The sequence below is a fragment of the Topomyia yanbarensis genome, chromosome 2 (assembly GCF_030247195.1).
Source record: "Topomyia yanbarensis strain Yona2022 chromosome 2, ASM3024719v1, whole genome shotgun sequence".
In the NCBI taxonomy this organism is placed as follows: Eukaryota; Metazoa; Arthropoda; class Insecta; order Diptera; family Culicidae; genus Topomyia; species Topomyia yanbarensis.
In genome coordinates this window covers 417,933,969-417,955,944 of record NC_080671.1, presented here as the reverse complement: position 1 = coordinate 417,955,944, position 21,976 = coordinate 417,933,969, and the positions used below count along the sequence as shown (strand labels likewise).

Below are 21,976 nucleotides of genomic sequence, written 5' to 3'. Positions count from 1 at the left end.
CTACTCTTTGGTTTTGAAATTTCTATGTGAGCTATTGTGCGCGAGGATTAGATACAAGGAAACTCTAGGACCTGTAACCCTGTTATTCTTTTAAGATTAACATTCAGAGTAATTTTCGAAAATAAATAAAACTGTGCTGAGCACCAAAAATACATTACCTAGCTACAATTCATGTCCGTGAAATAATTAAGAAAACTATAAGACACGTGACCCTGTGTAAAAAATCCGGCGGTAAGCTCAAGACTAAAATATCACGATAACACGACGAAAATTTACGAAAATCGTTGCACATCCTAGTGCACATCGTTCAATTCTGGACTTTTTTAGTCAATCAAGTTAATATAATCAACTAGAATCATAAAAATATTAATTATATTCAGGTACAACCACCTACTAAACATTTGAGTATAATGGATTATTTTTTTTGCAATAACTAATTTTGTAAAAACACAAAAAAAATTTCAATACTAGGTTTATTTATCATTGATTGAATCGTGACTTATTTTGAATTTATTTTCTTTAAGAATAGTTTGGCAGAGTGATCTTGACTTTTCGCGACGTTGGTGCACTGATGTGGCGATGTAAAGGGTAAGATTTCTGGTCTCATAAATTATTCATCGTTTGATCTAGCCCCACTCAGGAAAGTGTCAGTTGCATCAGCCCGGTATCACAGACAAATAGGACGTAACACGAGATGAATTTTCATCACTCGTAGGAAAAACGGTCGATTTAAATTACGAAAAGGCGCCATATCAGCGAGCGTGACGTCAGTGAAAAGATTTCGACACAGAGCTAAACTGCCCATAAAAGCATAAGAGTCCTATATTGAAAAAAGCAAGCCGAGAAAAACACTATTGAAGATTTACATTCTCATTGAGCCTTATGGATGGGACAACCATGTTTTGGTATTTTTTTTCGGTATTTTCATAACAAACCATGTAATCTTATTTGTTCATTATGATTCAGTGGTGATACAGAATACAATCCAACAGATAACTCATTTTCGTCAAAAATCCATATGGGACTCTTATACTTTTATGGGCAGTAAATGCGTTACTTAGTTTCTGCACCCACCCGAAAACGTTATCGTCTTTTTAATCTCATGCACACCAAAACAAATAAAATGGGCTGGAAATGTGAAACTCATTCTTGTCGAAGTGCCCAAGGCGGGAGTTGTTCACAACCACTTCTTAAGTTACAACACGATGCCGATCTGTGAGTAAGCACATAATAGGATGTTAGTACTTTAATTGATTCGGTGTATCGAATCTAACTAAATGTATGCAATGGATTAGAACTTGTTGGTCTACGGAACTGCTGGAAAAATTGGCGGGGTGCCGGTGCTACGAAAACTAGAGATACGCTCAGACCATTTTCAATCAGGCTTGTTTAGTGATCAGTTTCAACCCAAAAGGAGCTCAAACATCAAGTTGTGGAATTATGAATGATAGGAACTGTATATTTAGGTTTCGTCACGGTGTAGATCTGTATGATTCCAGCACATCGAGCATACTTTGCATTCAAGATAGAAGCAAATTTTACGTTGGGTTTTTTTTAATGTAGTGCCATGGAACCGTATATGCTTTATCATCGCGGCGATTTTGTACTTACAAGAAGTAAAAGTAAACGCCAGCCTGGAAAATGAAGTAATCCCAGTAAAGCTCAGCCGGAACTGAACTGGAAATCTGGCTGGTTCCACTTCGTACACGGGATCCAGTGGCACAACCGATTCTAACTACAATCGGTTGTGTCACTGGAGCAGGAATACGAACTGGAACCAGCCAGAATCCCGGTTCATTTCCGGCTGAGCTTAAATGGGATGTCTTGAAAGGTGTCCTTACACTATCATTAAAAGTGACATTTCTGCGCAGTAATGCTATTAATAACGCAACGTGTTAGGGTATCTAATAAATCCGGGATTCTAAAAGAGCGACGGTAAAGAAGACTAAATAGAAACAAAAAAAAAATAAAACTACAACAAGAAATAATTTCCTCAAACAAAACAAAAACTGTTTTACCGTTGCTTAATTTCCCAAATATAGAACAATAAATAATTATTCATTTTTAATTTTTTTCCATTGCAATCATTACTTCATGCGAAGTCGTAGTATGCGACATCGACAATATTTCTATTTCGTTCTTCAAATTTAACAACTGTAAAAATTGTTCCACCTTTCATTTATTATCTTGCATTTCGCAAGCTTTCTGCTATTAGAGCTTCAGTTAAAAAAATGATGTGGTTGCGAGAATTACATTTTGTGCAATGTGTTAAACAGATGTCGCTAGTACATTGTGGGCGATGTTTTTTTTAGAGTTTTCTTCAAGCTGTAACGTCTGCTTGTATGTGCCTGATACAATAGAAACCGAAAATTTGGGAAAGGAATTGTACTGTAAAGAAATTTTTTTAGTTACATAGGCGTTAATATTCGTCACGCCGACGAACACCGGCGCGCCGCCGTCCATAGGGTCCAACGGCGTAACGCCGCCAAGGCCGCCGCCGCCGGCCAAATATGTCGCTTACGCCGCCGCCGATTAAAAATGCATCGGCGCACACCTCTAAGTTAAAATATGGAGGCAAAAATGGTTTTCAACCTAATAGTAATAATTCCTAATAATTCAACCTATAATAACCCTAAGGCCCATTCCTATTGACTCATTCTGTCTAATAGGGTTGCAAATATCGTATGTATGATGAGGATACAATTGAAAATAATGTATTGGATACGACTGTAACAGCTATTATGGACGAAGAGTAGCGAAAGTTGCCCACAATTTTACGAAACAATCCATCATATAATTGATCTATATAACATTATATCACTTTTAACTGGTTGTCACTTTTTTTACAAGTGGACAGAAATTGTTCAAATTGAGCATACTTCCACTTTCATTCGTAATATTTACAGCAGTCTGTGTATTTTGAAGTTTTGTATTTTGTTTCGGCAAAGGTTAAATTAACTCGATTGGAGACGCGTGGAAAAATTTATAAGCCTACATGGAACATCCGAAGCTTATTCATCGTGTTTTACAAAAATTTCAACAATCTGTAATTCTACAGAGTACTAAAAAGATTCAAGGATCGGGCGACATTAGAACGCCCGCGCGGAACACGAAATGAACCGGAAGAAGTATTTAAGAAAATGAAGGAAACGATGGAAGTTCATCTGTAATTTCAACATTTTAATACGTGATATCGCCAAGAATGTCAATGTTTCTCAAAGTCTAAAAGGTCAAATCATCACACAAAACGTTGAAAACATCTGAAACCGAAATAAACCTCAGCAAATATAGGCCAAAGCACTAGAAAACTCAACACGTAGATTTTGACACCGAAGCAACAAAAAGAAGTTTGACTCCGGAAATGATCGTTTTAAAAATAAGATATTTGGCAGGCAATCTGCACCTATTGCAAGCGATGTTATGTTTTCGTCACAACAGACACCACCAATGGTAAAATTCAGAAAACTGAATGTCTCCAAAAATGTCTTTTGTTATTTTAAGCAGTACAATGAAAACCACTATTTCGGCAGGATTTTGATTCATGTTACTATTCGAGAAGGATGCTGGAATAGAATGAAGTTATTTCGTTGCATTTTACCCAGTCGAATTTATGAAGAAGAAAGACAAATGCTACATGCTACGGAAATGGATAAAAAATGTCAGATTCCACTATACTAGCGCTTACAAATGACGTGAAACGAATATTTCCAACATACCAAACTACTTCCACTGAATGATTTAATTCACACAAACTGTGTTAAATATATGTATAAAAGATATTCTATAAATATATGAGATTTGATAGCCTCCAAATCAAAATGGAACACAACAATGAAATGTATTTCTATGTCACAATTGAAATTTGACAGAGATAGGAGTTTAGCTAAAAACCTATCTATCTGCGGATAGTTTCCATCGATTAGAACCGTTTTCCGTTTTCTGTCTTTGCTTAAATCAAGTGTGAAAAACTGAAGTATTAGCAGTGAAGCCAAAAAAAATCACGTTGACATTTTCGCTTGTTTCCAGGTGACGAAAATAAGTCAAAACACCTTCCCCCCGAACAAGTAGTTTGCAAATATAAAGCAATAACAGGCACTCTCATGACCATGAAATCCTGTCTTCTCTCGCAGCATCACGTAGCAGCAAACGGTCATTTTACGTTTTCACACCTTCCGCCACGCCAGAACACTCATATCATCAAAAATATCCCTTTTCGCATCAATACAATTCATGAATACAATGAGCCTAACGCAGTCCAGCTCGATTCGTCCATATTGAAAGAAATCGATGTCGTTTACCTTTCCCCGAAACCATACTCCCCAGAGATGGATCGGTTCGATAAAAAAAGGGAAACCCCCATTTTACCCTCACATTAAGGTGAGATGATGGGCACTGGCTGCTCTTGATTGTGTGTGCTTACTCTGTGTGTGAGATAAATCTTACCTGGAGGTAATTTTTCCTGATTTTCCTCTCTTGTTCCGTTCGGTTTTACGGGCTCTCCGTTTTCCGTTTGCTACTTTTTCCTCCAAAGGTGTGGAGAAGCTTTCTGCTATCTTCTTCGTTTTCCGCCTTAGCTTCGAGTGGTTCAAGCTCTATTCGATAAAAAATTTCACTTTCTATCCATCATTTTGCAGCTTCTTCTGAGATCTTTTTTTTCACCTTCTACTTTCACCTAACAACGGCCTTTTTTCATTTTCCACCGCATCAGATCCGATTTTTTCCGATAACGATCAATTTTCTTCACACTAATTGGAATGGGAATTTTCCAGGAGCACATTCCCTTTTCCGCTGCATCTTTCCGACGTTTCTCGAAATGGGTGTCAGCCAGACGAGATTCAAATTCGTTTTTCACATCAATTTTCTTCACTCACTGCATCAGAGAAAGGAGAAAATAATTAGAAATCTCATTTGCATACTACCCAACTGTGCAAATTCGGGACCCAGTTGGACAATTAACGATTTTCGGTTATAACACTGGCACACCACAAGATGGAAAATCCTACTTTTCACTACTCTACAGCAGCAGCAGCAGCAGCACTTTTTTCTCTCCTGCAGTCACACTCCAATCCACAGTGACCCAGGATTACTGCTAAGGATCTAGAAATGGGCAGGAGCTAGCGAAAAAGGGAACCACTTCGAACCACCGTCTACACCTGACTGAGCTGAGCTGAGACGAGCTGCTGGCAAAATCGATTGGCAGATCAGTCTTTGGCTTTGGCTGGGATGCTGCCAGAGCGGACGTTGCTACACTCAGAATCACTCTCCGGAAGGTTGGCACTCTCGCTCACGTCTTATGCTCGTGGAAAACAGAAAAGGAAAATAATTGTTGGTTTGTTGTTTAAATCGGGCCACCCAACAAACAACGTACCAACGCTCTCTGGGGGGTTCGCTCTTGCCGAGTGAGTTGATTTTGGGTTTTGCTCTTGTAGTACGACATGCTGAACCACGGGAGGGGGTGGTTGGGCGAGAGAATTTTCCCATTGTTTTGGAAATATGTTTGAGAATTGAGACGAGAGCGTAACCCATCTCCCGAAAAAAAGCCGCCACGGTGGAGTACACCTTTTACTGTGGAAGTGTGTTGCAAGAAAATTGATTTTGATTACGATCCTCTACTTGTAGAGAAAAAAACACGAGTCCATGGTTACATCGTATTGTTCTTTCTCGAACACAAAAAAAAGTTACGTTTGATGTTATATTCACACACTATTTAAACCACCTAGCATACCTTTTTCCTATAGTTCATATTCATATTAGACTCTTGGCGTATTTGTAGCACTGTCCTGAAAATGTCTGGAAACACCAAGATTGCAGGACCGGAAGCTTTCTTCGTTTTTAATTCTGGCCACTGTAAGTAGCTCGTCGTTGTAGACCATTTTCACCATCTGCATAGACGTACGCTGTAGGTGACCATGCGGTTGTGTCGTGCTACGGGAAGAGACGCTCCACAATAGTCTTCAGGTTTTCAGCGCACATTTCAGCTGGCGTCGTTGGACACTTGATCGTGGCCAACACGACATGATAAACTTTGCGCCAGAGATTGGCATCTGAACCTCTGCACAACTCCTTACAACAGGTGTACTTTCTCAGCGCTATCTCACGTTTCAAAATGGCCCTGGCAGCTCGGAATGTCAACTTACGCTCTTCTCTGACTGCCTTAGATTTTGCTCTCTGAACGCGTTTAATGGGTTTTAGACAGGTAGAACGAAGGGTGTTGAGTCTTACGTTCCACGGATACGCCGGACGCCGGTAGGCCTTGGCTCCATCTTTCTCGGCAATGTTACATCACATGCCCTCGCTACTGTTTCCGACAGCTCATCGGCACTGGGAATTGGTATGAAGCTGCCAGTACGAAGTGCTTCCACAAAAAAGGTCTATGTCGGAGTCCTTTTCTTGCACTTCCGCTCGCCAATCATCGCACAATTTCGCCGACCAATGCTCACTAACTCGCGAATTCATGTTATTCATCAGCGAGGAGCTGCAGAAAGTTTTGTCGATGGTAGATTGTCGACCGTCTTTACGAAATGTGGTAGCGGAACCTGCGTTACATAGTCTCACATCCAGCTTTGCCAAGGCTTCCAACAAGCTGTAACCTCTTACGTTGGTCAGCCTGCTACCCCCACTCAGCAGCCCAAGCGTCACAGTTTCCTTTTATAACAGTTCCGGCGTTCGTCCGACTAACAAGGAGAGAGCCCAATCCAAACTTCACCATATCCCAACTTCCCAACTCGCTGTAGGGCCGGGGGGAAGGGGCTTCGTTAAGCCCCTAGACTCCTGTCCTTCCTGTCCCTGCTGCCCCCGGTGTGTACGTATGTTTTTTACATTTCTTAGAAAAGAAATGTATAGAATTCGCTCAAACTTTCAAGATTTATTCCGAGGCCCGGAGGGCCGAGTCTTATACACCAAACGACTCAGCTCGACGATTTGGGACAATGTCTGTATATGTGTGTGTGTTTTTTTAGAGAGCAGTAAAAAAATTCCAGGAAAACCCTGAGACCTGAGGAAAAATGTACAAAAACCCCAATGTCTCAGGGAACGGGTTTGGGCTGCCATCACCCGACCCGCTAAAAAACCACTGCTCTTGCCCAGAACCTGATTCCTCCCCGGCACTACCTTACGGCATTACTTCGGGGAGGGGTTTTTATGTGCATAGCACACACTCGAATTCAACTACTTACTAGTTCGTTTCTTCCGCAGGGTTACAGCCCCACTCCTCGACACACCACCAATTCTCCACCATCCACACAGACTGGCAATTTCTGCATGGCAGTCGGAAAGCTGGCCGTGAGTCGAGACTTAGTGCCCCTCCCCTACGAAGACAATCTGGGCGGCAAACTTCAGACTGTCTAATTCATCCAGCCCAGTTAGCACCGCAACTCCCTTCTCGCACCATTCAGCGCCGTTTACTCGTTGAGCACCAGACTTGTTCGCGAACTACTCGGTCTAGTCCCCGACGATGGACCTAGCCTACTCGGACGGAGAATTCCCCGGCGAGAGAAGCTCTCCCGAAACCGAGCCAACCAACCAGGTGTCGAGGTCAGTTCGGCGATTCCGGTGGAGCAGGGCGTCCGGTTCGCTGATGCCCCGACGACCTGCGACTGGTGGTATCTCGTCGCGGTCTACTCAGTCTAGTCCCCGGCGGTGAATCTAGCTTACGCCGACGGAGAGTTCCCCGGCGAAGGAAGCTCTCCCGATACCGGTTCTTCTTTTGTTTTAGCACCACAATTTCTTGCGCCCTTTGGCTTCCTCTCGTTCCGTTTCGCTCTACTTTCCCGATTAGCCATTCAGCTCCCGCCCTTACTTGTTCGCGAACTACTCGGTCTAGTCCCCAACAATGGATCTAGCCTGTTCTCCTGCAACCGAGCGGTAGATTTCTCCTGATACCGATGTTCGTTTTTGTGAGCCATTTAGTTCTCCGCGTCGTCCCGATCTACTCGATCTAGTCCCCGGCGGTGGATCTAGCCTACTCAACGGGCCATACAGTAGGTGCTGAGGTATATCCGGCGATTCCGGGTGGAGTGTAACTTCCGGTTAACCAGCGCCCCAACGACCCATAGCTAGCTCTGCGACGCGGTCTACTCGCTCTAATCCCCGGCGGTGGATCTAGCCTACTCATGATCTACCCGGTAGGGTGTCGAGATTGGTTCGGCGATTCCGGTGAAGCTTGACGTCCGGTTCACAGGCGCCCTGACAACCCAACTCGGTGCTACGTCACGTACTACTCAACTGGTCTCCGGCGGTGGACCTAGTCTACACAGTTAAAGAGTTCCCCGGCGGCGGAATTTCTCTCGAAACCCGATTTGTGGCTTCTTGTTGGTCTCTTCGCCCCTTCCTCTGCAGCTCGGAGAGTATGCTTGAGACCACTCTGTTGACAGCGTCCCAGGTATGTTCGTCACGGCACATCTCTTCGACGATATTGTCCACTGTCATACCAGGTATACCCCTACGAACTTCTTCGAACTTAGGGCATTCGAAGACCACGTGTTCCGGTGTCTCCTGCAAAGTCGCACACTCCGGGCAAAGGGGTGACGAAGCATGTCCAAACCGATGCAAGTACTTCCGGAAGCATCCGTGCCCGGACAAAAACTGCGTCAAATGGAAGTTCACCTCTCCAAGCTTCCTATGTACCCAGGCCGACACATTTGGGATGAGTCGGTGGGTCCACCTTCCTTTCTCCGCGTTGTCCCACTCCTGTTGCCATTTAGCCAACGAGTCCGCTCGGACCAGTTTCCTAGCGTTGCGTGCATTTCTCCGCTGATAGCATTCCACGTCCTCCGCCAGAGTAATGCAGATGGGGATCATCCCGGCGAAAACGCATACTGCCTCCGACGATATTGTTCTGTAGGCACTCGCGACTCGTACGGCCATCAGCCGGAATGTCCTGTTTAGCTTTTCACGGTTCCGCTTGGTTTTCAGCGCAGCACTCCAGGCAGGAACTCCATATCGCAGTAACGATGACGAAACAGTAGATAGCAAACGTCTCGTGCTGCTTCTCGGACCGCCGACGTTTAGCATGATGCTCGCTATTGCGTTCGTTGCCTTCGCCAACTTTTCACAGGCGTAATCAACGTTGAAGCTCAACCGGTCGTCGATTATAACTCCCAATTGCTTCAATGCACGCTTCGATGCAATCACGTTCCCTCCGACGTCGATCTGCATCCGTTGAACCGTTTTGCAGTTACTGACCAACAACACCGTCTTGTGGTGAGCTATTTGCAGCTTGACCCCGTTCATCCAGCTCTCGATCGCGTCTATTGTCTCCGTCACCGACACATCCACTTCTTCAAGTGCCTCACCTATCACCGTTAGTGACACGTCGTTCGCGAAACCCACGATTTTCACTTTCCTAGGCAGCTGCAGCGTTAAGACCCCATCGTACATCCCGTTCCAAAGAGTTGGACCGTGAATGGAGCCCTGAGGAACGCCCGCTGTGACACGCAATGACTTCTGCCCGTCGCTCGTCTTGTACAGCAGCACTCTGCTCTGAAAGTAGCTCTTCAGGATCTGGCATAGATAGTCGGGAACCCTCATTCTATGTACCGCTGCAGCGATGGCTTCCCAGCTGGCACTGTTGAACGCGTTGTGACTATCGTGACCACAGCGCAGTATCGATCTCCTCTTCGCTTCTGTTTAGATGACTTCTCAGCACTGTCCGAATTGCATCCACTGTCGATGCTCCTTTGCGGAAACCGAACTGCATCTTGGACAGTCCGCGCTCACCTTCCGTGAATTTCGTCAACCTGTTAAGAATTATCCTTTCCAGAAGTTTTCCGAGTGTATCCAGCAGGCATATGGGCCTGTACGAGGCCGGATCGCCAGGTGGCTTCCCTGACTTTGGCAGCAACACCAGCTTCTGGACCTTCCACATTTCGGGGAAGTTGCCTTCATTTAGGCACTACTGCAGCACTATCCTGAACATGTCCGGATATGCCAGGATCGCAGCTTTCAGTACCACGTTTGGTATTCCATCCGGACCAGGGGCTTTCTTTGATTTTAGGCGTTTCGATGCTTCTGTTAGCTCGTCGTTAGTCATCAGTGTTTGTTCCTTCTTCTTCGCCGTACGGTGTCGGTGGCCATATAGTTGGATCGTGCTTCGGGAAAAGACCCTCGACGATTATCTTCAGCTTGCTCGGACACATTTCGGCTGGCGTCGTCGGACCCTTCATTTTCGCCATCACGACTCGGTATGCGTCACCCCAGGGATTGGCATCTACTTCTCGGCATAGCTCCTTCTGGCACTCTGACTTGCTAAGTCTGATCTCCGTATTAAAACGGCCCTAGTTTCCCGAAACGCTGCCTTACGCTCTTCTCTATCTGGTTCCGACCTTGCTCTTTGAGCCCGCCTTCTGGCTCTGAGACATACTAAGCGCCTCATTCCACTAGTGAGCTGGACGCCACTTGTTGCGTGGTTCCAGTTTTCGCGGCATTGTGGCGTCACAAGCCGCCACAATCCCTCTTGTTAGGTCAGCCGCATCCACGTTCTCGGTCCCGCCGTTCGGCCGAAGTGCCTCAACAAAGAGCTCTTTGTTGAAGGCTTTCGTCTTCCACTTTCGTTCGCCGGTCACCCTTCTCTGTACTGCCGCGGGGTTCCGTTGACCGATACGGTAGCGAATCGCCTGGTGGTCACTATGCGTATACGTTTCGCATACTCTCCAATCCATGTTCGCCGTCAATGAGGGACTACAGAATTTGACGTCGATGATGGACTCCCTCCCGTCTCTCCGAAATGTGCTAACAGAACCTTCATTGCACAATCGTACGTCCAATTTTGCTAGAGCTTCCTGCAGGATACACCCTCTTGTGTAGGTTACTCTACTGTCCCATTCCACAGCCCAGGCGTTGAAGTCACCACCAATGACTACCGGCTTCCGATCGATCAACTGCTCGGTTAACTGCTCCAGCATTAGGCTGAACTGCTCTACTGTCCACCTTGGAGGAGCGTAGCAGCTACATACGAAGATGCCGTTGATTTTGGCTATCACGAAACCCTCATATGAACGTTCTACCACTTCTTGGATAGGGAATCTACCCATTATTTGTATCACAGGGATTCCTGATCTATCCGCCACCCAGTTACCGTTATTAGGGGGGACTTGATAAGGCTCTGCGATCAAAGCGACATCGCACATAGTTTCTGTCGTAGACTGCCACAACAGTTGCTGTGCGGTATCGCAGTGATTCAGGGTTATCTGGGTCATCTCCATCACCGTTGGCCTGCAGTCGCCTTCTTGTAGGCTGGGCATTTAAGGCCACCCGTCTGATGGTCGTTTCCTTCCGCTGGGGTGCAAAGCAAGCACTTCGGCCTCTGCGTGCAGTCTCTCGCAAGATGGCTCGTCTCTCCACATTTCCAGCACCTCCCGGATCTGTCCGGGCCTTTGCAAGCCCCTGCTAAATGTCCAAAGCCTAAACATTTGAAGCATTTCTCCGCTTGTTTATTTACTCATGGGGCGGCTCTCAGTAGGCATCTCGACCATCCAACTGTAACTTTACATACCTCCAGTGCCTTGTCTGCAGCGGTTACCGGCAAACGAATCATCGCTGTCTGCGTTCCTCCGTATCTCTTCCTTAACCGGATCGTCATGTGCACCTCGCCCAGTTTGCACTGCTGCTTCATTGCACCTCTCAGCTCGTCTTCCGTCGTTATTTCATCAAGGTCTTTGCACACAATTACCATCTCCGGGCTTAAGGCTTTAACTTCTGCCTTTCCACCCATTGATTTAGATATAGTCTCCTGCAAGGCAGAGCTACTAATCGTAGTATTCTTCTTCAGCTCGAGGAGCATCTCATTTTTTTGGGTGCACCTGACTCTTAACACGTTTCCCCCCAAATCTTTCAGCTCCGGGTTCTCTCTGACCTTTTTGAGCAGTGCTGCGTACATAGTCTCGTCATTTGCTTTGACGAGCACGACTTCTCCCTTAGGCGCCTTCTTGATGAGCCGAGGGTTCTGATTTCCTCTTCTGCTCCCCTTTTCGTTCCTTCTTCTTTTTTTTGCTGTTTCCCACGTTTCTCCTTCCGACCTACAACGGTACTTCAGCTTTCACCCTGTAAGGTGGCGTCCTTTCCTTCGGCAGCAACAACGTCCTCGAGCGTCTGCCTCTTTGACCCGCCTGGTCTTTCGTCTCCTGGCGAGAATCTTGTCCTCTTTGGAGTTATGGGAACTGGCGTGTTCTTCACTCCAATCTGCCTCTCCTTACCCTGTTTCGGAGGGGTTAGGAGGAGAGTGGCCTTAGCCGACGCCGATGCTCGCTCAGCTGAATGTGCCCTCTGCGTTGCCGTATCGTACTCTTTCACGGCAGACAGTAGCGCATTCCGGATTCGGATGACCATCTCCTTAATGTCTTCATGGACATTGATTCTCGTGTCCACGAACTTGTGAAGCTCCTCCACCAAGTGCTTCGCTACCACTACTTTTGGCGTTTCTGGGGTGTAGCTCATTCCGCTCTGCTCTGGCTGTTTTTGCTGCTGCTTCGGCTTCCCCTCCTCCTGCTCTTGCTGGGTGACTTCAGCTACTATTGGTGGTGGTGACCTCACCAACCCACCTCTGGCAAACCATTTATATTGTTGTTTCTCCATTTTATTGGGTCTCAACTCCGGGCCGCTTTCTCCACTCGCTGCACATAGTCGCCTCTCGCGATCCCATGATTATCTATGCTGCCAAAAAGTAGCAGTGAGGTTATGCAAGGGTTGACACTATCCTTCATGGGAAGTAGTGTTCAGAGCCGGATCGGCGTAAATCGGGAATGCTTCAACCGAACCTAGTACCACTAACCAAATGATGGCGAGTTTCGAACGTACCCGGAGACCTGCCAGGGTTTTGTTGAGACGGAGGCAGCCATGCTGTTAACCCACTCGCCATTTTAAGTCGGTGTCATCCTTCCTTACTCAGGGAGTAGAACAGCACGCCTGTCAGCCCAAAGTTGCCATCCTATTCGTGATACGTGTCCTGTCCGTTGACGTTCGCCATGGCCAGTATGCCATAATCAGGATGTTACTGGCGTCGATCCTGATGTGCTGGTTGGCACTCCGGTTGGGCTGGACTAGAGTGCTTTTATTGCGAAGATCTTAGATTATCAGAATCTTATTTTTTACATTTTAACGACATTCAATTAGCTGGAGATTACTGGGTAGGGAAAGTTATTAAAATTAGAGCCATAGTAGGGGAGAGAGAGTAACAGTGGATCAGCAGGAACTATGAAACATTCGCAATAAAATCACAATGCATGATCGCAATCGTCTAATTCCCTCATATTTCACAATTTCTAATTCTTTACACGTGTTGCTATATTTTGGAAGAGATCTGCTAACTCTATCTCTTTTAATGGATATTTGTTTGTTTTGTGATAGCCAGAGTAAATTTGCGATGATAAACATTATTCCATCTTTATGAATTACCATTCATTGAATAAATGTTTAGTCTATTGCTATTTATAGCAAATTTTATGCTCAACATTTGCCGCGAACAAAGTTTTTTGGTAACTACTCATGGTTCTGTGTGATTTCACAATTTTCATGAATAGACCCATTGGGTAACTGTGAAACGATGGCGTATGGGGAACAGTGATTTTTGTTTGTTTTTGTGGTCTATCTCAAAATGTCAATGGGTTCCGATTTTCCACACTAAATACTACTCATATAGTGCAAAATTAGTAAATTTGGCCAAATTTTGTAGAAATTGTCTCTTATTTCAGGATTGCAGCTAATATGCATATATGGTGGTTCGATGTTACGCGATGATATAGTGGATTCTTTCGTAAACAAACGATTTTCGCCTCAATATAACTTTAATTCAAAGCGTTAGGATCATTCTTCGTCAAAACAAAAGAATAAAATTTATAAGTAGAATATTTCACTATAGATGACATCGTGTTTCATAGTTCCTACCCATGGGGCACACTGATACATTTTACCACCAACTGTTTATTATCCAAAAAATGTTATTTCCCGTGAATTTTACCAGCTGGAAAAAATATATGTATTAGTTAACAACATAGTGGCACTATGTATCACTTTTGATTACACAAATAACATGTATTATCATCAAAATTAAATTGTAGAAAAAATGTGTTTCATTGTTACCCTCTCTCCCCTACTCAAGTTAAAGCAAGAATGTGAAGTATACAGATCGGAAAACTAGAAGTGGCAAGGTCATTAGAACAGGCTTAATATCTTACGGGCTTAACTTTTGTCTTCTGCTGATGAGGGTCGAGCTTAGGCAGCATAACTACGAATCACTCGAGCTCACAGCATGTCTCTTGGCATAGACAGACTTGTCCATCTTTACCGTGGGAGCCGACAAAAGACAAAAGGAACAAAAAGAACTGATTGGAACAAAAGGAACTGATGGGAATAATGGTTACACGGGAATTTCCCCGGTAAATCGATACAATCGTAATACTTCAGCGGCTAAAAACTATTGAAATGATCGCCAAATTACTTCGATTCGCACACCTAAATCACTGATTGCCAATCAAACATTCTTTGAATATATTATCCGGAAGTCCCGGATTCCGGGCATATTCCACAATTGAAGTGACATCGGTTCTTCTGTGATGACTGAACCGGTTTTCTCAAACCAAGTCTCAAATGGAAGGCAATATACGCAGTGGAGCATTGCGATTATTGATTGAGCTAATCAAATATTATACTTTTTTGTCGTCTACTTTCATGACAATTGCGGGATACGTGCTAAGTATAATAAGAATGTTATAGACATTTCCACAATTTCATTGAACAAAACCAGCTAATCAATCAGACTTTGGATAAATGAGAAAGGTACAGTCGCATCACTAGGTGGATTAAAACAGGTTTTTCTAAAAAGTTTTAATATCGAAAACGATCCAACACAAAAATTCTATGAATCGTTCCGACATATAAAAAATTTTTGCCCCACCCAAAACAATGGCAAATCTTTAATTCCCATATTTCTTACATAATACATAAAACCATCTTATTTTAATTGATGCGACGAAATTTGGCTTTAGTTTACCTTTTTTTTATTCATTTCGTTTATTTGATAGGCACAAATGCGTTAGCTTGGCGGTGCCAAATGCTTATGCTTTTACATTTTGGATATCTTAAAACTAGGAGGTTACAATGTTGAAATATTTTTTTACAAAGGAAAAAAAAGTTTACAGCTATCTTAAGACTAGAAATAAGATTCAATATACAAGAGAGGGCCAAAAGATTTTTTTATGAAAAAATTTAAAACAAGGGATTCACTTTGATATACAAGAGAGAGAGAGTAATAGTATTTTACGAAATATTTTACGGTTATCTTAAAACTAACAATATAGTTTAGTACACAAAAGGGGGGACAAATATTTATGAGAAGTTTCACAGAAATTTTAAAACTAGGGATTCAATTCTATTTACAAAATGGAGGACTAGAGTTTCAATAAAGAGTAAAAATTATAGCTATCTTAAAACTAGGAATACAGAATACTAATTTGAATATTTTAACTAAAACTTATGCTTGGTCAAGATATTCAGAGGGTGGCTTATTTCCGCATCAGTGTAGCAGCAGTTGTATCAAGGACAGGGGAGAGACAGGGAAAGAAGAGCAAAACTTGCAACTTTCGCTCGAACGGGGGGGGGGAGGTGGATCAGCGAAACAAATTTGCCCCTCAGTCTAGTAAGTCGTCGAGTACCGGATTGGCGGATGGTATTCTTTGGACCCGCGGGGAATCCTTCAAAAGTCATCGGACCTCGAGTCGCTCTCGCTTCAGTTTCCTTCTATGCAGGCGTAGTGGTAAGGGCGACGGAGGTTACATAGTGACACTCTGGAGCTGATCGGTTCCACAAGGCAGGAGGAAACTCTAAAAACGAGAAATAAAAGAGAGGGGCTAAATTGGGATATTTATCGTTTTTATGAAGGTATAGATAAGGGACATATAGGGGAAATCAGGAGTTGCCAGCATATCTCGGACTGGTACATTGGGTGGTCTACCTCGGGCCCGAAGGGATTCCTTTAACTGAGACCTGGCGTCACAATACCCGGCGCATACCCAGACAACGTGCTCGATGTCGTGATAGCCCTCGTCACAAGCGCACAGACTACTCTCCGCAAGCCCAATACGCCGCAAATGCGCATCCAAGGTGTAGTGGTTGGACATAAGTCGGGACATTACACGAATAAAATCCCGACTCACATCCATCCCCCTGAACCAAGGCTTCGTTGATACCTTTGGGATAATGGAATGTAGCCATCGTCCAAGTTCCCCGTTGCTCCACGAGGTTTGCCAACTGTTGAGCGTCCTCTGACGACAAATACTAAAAAATTCGTTGAAGCAGATTGGTCTTTCGTATATGTCACCATTTAATGCGCCCGCCTTTGCTAATGAGTCGGCCTTTTCATTGCCCGGGATAGAACAATGAGAGGGGACCCAAACAAAGGTAATCTGATAAGATTTTTCAGATAACGTACACAAGGACTCCTGTATCATCCCCAGAAAATACGGGAGTTGCTTTTTAGGCTTCACCGCACGAAGAGCCTCGATAGAGCTGAGGCTGTCCGAAACGATGAAGTAGTGATCTGTGGGCAGAGTGTCGATGATCCCAAGGGTGTACTGAATTGCAGCTAACTCTGCGACGTAAACTGAAGCGGGATCATTGAGCTTGAATGAAGCGGTGATAGTATTGTTGAAGATACCGAAGCCAGTGGACCCATCGAGATTTGATCCGTCAGTGTAAAACATTTTGTCGCAGTCGACTTCTCGGAATTTATTATAAAATATATTGGGGATCACCTGCGGGCGTATATGGTCCGGGATTCCACGAATCTCTTTCTTCATGGATGTGTCGAAGAATACAGTAGAATCAGAAGTATCTAGGAAACGGACACGGTTGGGATTATACGAAGAAGGATTGATGCTCTGTGCCATGTAGTCGAAGTACAAGGACATAAAACGGGTTTGAGAATTAAGCTCGACGAGCCTCTCGAAATTTTGAATTACCAACGGGTTCAGAATGTCGCATCGGATGAACAATCGATATGAGAGTTCCCAAAATCGATTTTTTAGCGGAAGAACGCCCGCCAGCACTTCGAAACTCATCGTATGGGTCGAGTGCATGCAACCCAAGGCAATGCGCAAGCAACGATACTGGATTCTCTCCAGTTTGATGAAGTGTATGTTCGCTGCGGAGCGGAAACAGAAACACCCGTACTCCATCACCGACAATATCGTTGTTTGGTACAACCTGATCAGGTCTCCTGGGTGAGCACTAGGGTGGGACAAAAAATGGAATCCAGCTCCGAGCAACTTTTCAGGCACCATTTGGGTCCTACAACAACTGTGCAAATTCTTAGCTCGATCGTTGAAACTATATTTTTGCGCCCACTTTTTAAAGTTTACATGGAATTTTGTATGGAAAAACTAACTTTCACAAAATAATTCCTCCAGAAGTCGCCCATTGCTTCCTAAAAATAAATCGTTATGTGGCTTTTATGGGAAATTTAACAAAGAAACAAAGTCTCGAAAACCACGAAATGATCTGACGCTTGAGAAATAAGTTATTAAGCAGAAACCGATTGATGCTCTGACGATTGATAAAATATTCATTTTTTCTAGCACCACTGCTGTTGGTTGCCCAATTATATGCAATTTTGTTTTGATCTTCTCTTAATATGTTTAAATCTTTTATCTATGCTGTTTGGCCACTTCGCAAGGGTTTTGGGGGATAAATTGAGGTTTCTTTTGTACATAATAAGAGAAAGTTAAAAATTTTGTATATTATTCGACCGTCAGCAGCAGTGATGCTATGAAAAGTGAAATTTTCATCAATCTTCAGGGCATCAATCGGTTTTTGCTTAATAACTTTTTCCACAAGCATCAGATCGTTTCGTGGTCTTCTAGACTTTGTTTCCTTGACAAATTTCCTATAAAAATCAGTCATCTATTTATATTTAGGAGATAACGGGCGACTCTTGAAAGAATTATTTTGCAAAAGTAGATTTCCCCATACGAAATCCCATGTAAACTTTAAACTATGGGCGCAAAAATATAGTTTCACCGACCGAACTAAAAATTTGCAGAGTTGTTCTGGGAGCTAAATGGGACCCAAAAAGTAACTCGGAGCGAAATTTTATTTTTTTCATATAACCATGTCCCACTCTAGTGAGCACCCCACCATGTTCCAGTTATTGTTCGGAGAAAATTGATCCTTTGTTGGCATTTCTGTTTCAGATACCTAATGTGACATCCCCAGGTACCTTTAGAGTCGAACCAGACCCCGAGATATTTAAATGTGAAAACCTGGTTGATCGTTGCACCCATTAATAAAAGCTGGAGTTGCGCCGGCTCACGCTTCCTAGAAAAAACAACCAACTCAGTTTTCTCCGTGGAGAACTCAATACCCAGCTGAAGAGCCCAAGCAGACAAATTGTCCAAGGTATTTTGTAATGGTCCTTGCAAGTCGGCAGCTTTGGGCCCTGTAACAGAGACCATCCCGTCGTCTGCAAGTTGCCTTAGCGTGCATGAATTGGCAAGACAATCGTCAATGTCATTCACGTAAAAATTGTAGAGCAGGGGACTTAGACATGAGCCCTGGGGAAGACCCATGTAGCTAAATCGCGATGTTGTTAAATCACCATGCGAAAAGTGCATGTGCTTTTCAGACAACAGGTTTAGCAAAAAGTTATTTAAAATTGGTGAAAGACCATGCTGGTGCAGCTTCTCTGACAGAATGTTGATAGAAACTGAGTCAAAAGCCCCCTTAATATCCAAGAAGACTGATGCCATCTGCTCTTTGTTAGCATAGGCCATTTGGATTTCTGTAGAAAGCAACGCAAGGCAATCGTTCGTCCCTTTGCCTTTGCGGAAGCCAAATTGTGTATCTGACAGTAAGCCATTTGCTTCAACCCAATTGTCGAGGCGAAACATGATCATTTTCTCGAACAACTTCCGAATACAGGACAGCATTGCAATCGGCCGATACGAGTTGTGGTCGGAGGCTGGTTTTCCTGGTTTTTGGATGGCGATGACCTTCACTTGCCTCCATTCATAAGGGACAATGTTACCCTCAAGAAACTTGTTAAATAAATTCAACAAGCGCCTTTTTGCAGTGTCAGGCAGATTCTTCAGCAAGTTGAATTTGATTCTGTCTAACCCTGGGGCGTTATTGTTGCACGATAAGAGAGCAAGTGAGAACTCCACCATCGAAAACGGTGTTTCGTTCGCGGTATCGTGAGGAGACGCGGCGCGGCACGTTTTCTGTACCGGGACAGAGTCCGGACAGATCTTCTTGGCGAAAGCGAATATCCAACGGATTCAAACCGTTCTCGTTGGTACTATTACGGTTACGCATACGTCGAGCCGTACCCCAAAGAGTGCTCATCGCTGTTTCTCTCGTTAACCCGTCGACGAACCGGCGCCAATAACTGCGTTTTTTGGCTTTCATTAGACTCTTCATTCGCCTTTCTAACGACGCGTACTGGTGATAGCTAGCGGGTAACCCGTCTTCCCGGAAGGCCTTATATGCAGTGGATTTTTCCGCGTACAGCTCTGAGCACTCTTTATCCCACCACAGAGTGGGAGACCGTCCATGGGTATTCGCGCTGGGTACTGGTTTAGTCTGAGCTTGATTCGCACTGTCGAGAATCAAGCCAGCCAAAAACCTGTACTCTTCCTCCGGAGGAAGTTCTTGAGTGGATTCGATTTTAACGGATATCGCGGTCGCGTAACTCTTCCAATCAATGTTCCGTGTGAGGTCATACGAGACATTGATTGATTCCGATGGTCTTGAACCGTTAGCAATTGAAATCACGATAGGCAAATGATCGCTACCGTGGGGATCAGGGATCACCTTCCACATGCAATCTAACTGTAGCGATGTCGAGCAAAGCGACAAATCCAACGCGCTTGCGCGTGCTGGTGGTGTAGGAATCCGCGTCATTTCTCCCGTGTTTAAGATGGTCATGTTGAAATTATCGCAAAGATCTTGGATTAATGTTGATCTATTATCATCATGAAGACAGCCCCATACCGTACCGTGCGAGTTAAAGTCTCCCAGAACTAGCCGCGGTGCCGGTAAGGATTCCGTGATATTAAAAAGCGTTCGGTGCCCTACCGAGGCTCTAGGAGGAATGTAGATGGAAGCAATGCAAAGGTTTTTACCTTTGATTAAAACTTGACAAGCGACAATTTCAATGCCTGGTGTCGAAGGGAGGTTAATTCGGTTGAAAGAATAGCACTTTTTGATCCCCAAAAGTACTCCTCCATAGGGGTTTTCTCGATCCAGACGAATTATATTAAAGTCGTGGAAGTTGAGATTTATATCGGAAGTTAACCAAGTTTCACATAATGCGAAAGCATCACATTTTAAACTATTTAGTAAAAATTTAAAGGAATCTATTTTCGGGAAGATACTTCTGCTGTTCCACTGTAGAACAGTGATCGAATCGGTGACCTCGTTCGATGACTTAGCCATCGAAGGATACGATCGCTGCAAGGAGAGGCCATTTAGTAGTCAACTGCTTCAAAAATATTTGCACTATAGGGAGAAAACGTATCAGAAGGCTTTTAAGAGGATCAGTAACATTGAAAGCTGTGAAAATTAAGTCCACTATGTCAGAAAGTTTCATTAGTCCGCTGGACTGGACTGAGTATCTGTTTGAAAAAAGGGGACACTTGGGGTTTTGGATGTCCCTGGAAGTGGTGGGTACTCCTTGTTAGAATTAATATTTCCAAGTCCTGGAGGAATTGGAGCTTGTACGCAGGACATGATTTAAGAGCATGTGAAGGGCCCCCGCAGCAAATACACTTTTCAGTTTCTTTGTCGCAAGAGTCATCCTCATGCTCTCCTTCGCATTTGCCGCATCGTTTCTTATTTCCACAATATGTGGCTGTGTGGCCCAACTGCTTGCAATTGCTGCAGTTCATGACCCGCGGTACGAACAGGCGAACTGGTAGGCGAACCTTGTCATGGAGGATGTAGTTGGGAAGAGAGGACCCGGCGAATGTCACCCGAATCGAGCCTGATAGAGAGTAGGTAGTCTTACCTCCCTCTATCTTACGGTGTTTGCGGTATACAATTGTTTGCATTCCAAGATCTTAATCTGTTCAAGTGAGGGATCCTTAAAGCAGCCAACCCCGTGCTCCAACAGTTCTTCGCATTTCAGGCCCGGTTCGGACACTACCCCATCGATTTCACAGGCCACACAAGGCACGTACGCTTTAAATTCCCGCGTAAAGCGCTCACAGCAAGCAATCGCGTTTGCCTGGCCGAGATCACTCACTAGAACACGTATCTTGTTTGCCCGAACACGTGTTATCTGAGTTACGGCCGGGTAGTTAGCAGTCAGATCTCGAGAAAGTTTTAATATATTAACCGGTTTCTCTCCGGTCCGAAAATATACCACCCATGGCCCAGAGGAACCTTCTGGGTACTGCTTTATACGGGGAGCAATGCGAGTATTAGGGATATCAGGGACTTCCATGATTACATCAGATGGTATTTCGCCCTCGGCCATTTAAGCACGAGGGCAGAGCGTTATATAAACGGGAATGTGTCTTATTATTTGATTACAAGGTAGAGTAAAAGTAGGGAAAAGGAAAGAAAGCAAACGAGGAAAAAAAATAAAGCAAAACTTATCTGCAAACAACGTCGATTGTTCCGCACCAGCGAAAACAATGTACTGGATTTACTGCCGGCACCAGCAGAATGGCAGCTAACGAACGAACAAAGGATGACCTTGAATCGCTGAAATTTACACACCGAACACCACTGTGAAATATAACGATCCGTTCCGTTCAAAGGTTGGGAGACGTATGAGTTTACCTTTTATTCTAAGCCGATCCAATGCTGTGCAGAAAGACAAGGCGTCTCCATCAAATCCATTACTATAAAGGCGTCCAAATTATCGTAATTGGAAAAAATACAATTAGTAAAAAAAATGCAAAAAACAGCACACTTGTTCCTAAATAACGAAATTCTCAACAACTCAGAAGATCAAAACTAACGTGGGAAAAATATTACTCAGAAC

At 44.2% G+C, this 21,976-nt stretch overlaps 1 protein-coding gene across 8 annotated transcripts in view; it reads right to left on the bottom strand.

The window, feature by feature from the left end:
* LOC131685202 (glutamate-gated chloride channel) overlaps positions 1-5,168 on the bottom strand; it is a 230,973-nt gene extending 225,805 nt beyond the window's left edge. For 6 of the 8 annotated variants that reach the window (XM_058968758.1, XM_058968761.1, XM_058968757.1 and 3 more), the window contains exons 1-2: positions 5,004-5,167; positions 4,444-4,870 (exon numbers count right to left, since the gene is read on the bottom strand). The gene's annotated coding sequence lies outside the window, so the exon portion shown is untranslated. Of the gene's footprint in view, positions 1-4,443; positions 4,984-5,003 lie in introns of those variants that run through there. The other 2 variants (XR_009304749.1, XM_058968756.1) reach the window with 2 other exon arrangements.
* Between the last annotated feature and the right edge of the window lie 16,808 nt (positions 5,169-21,976).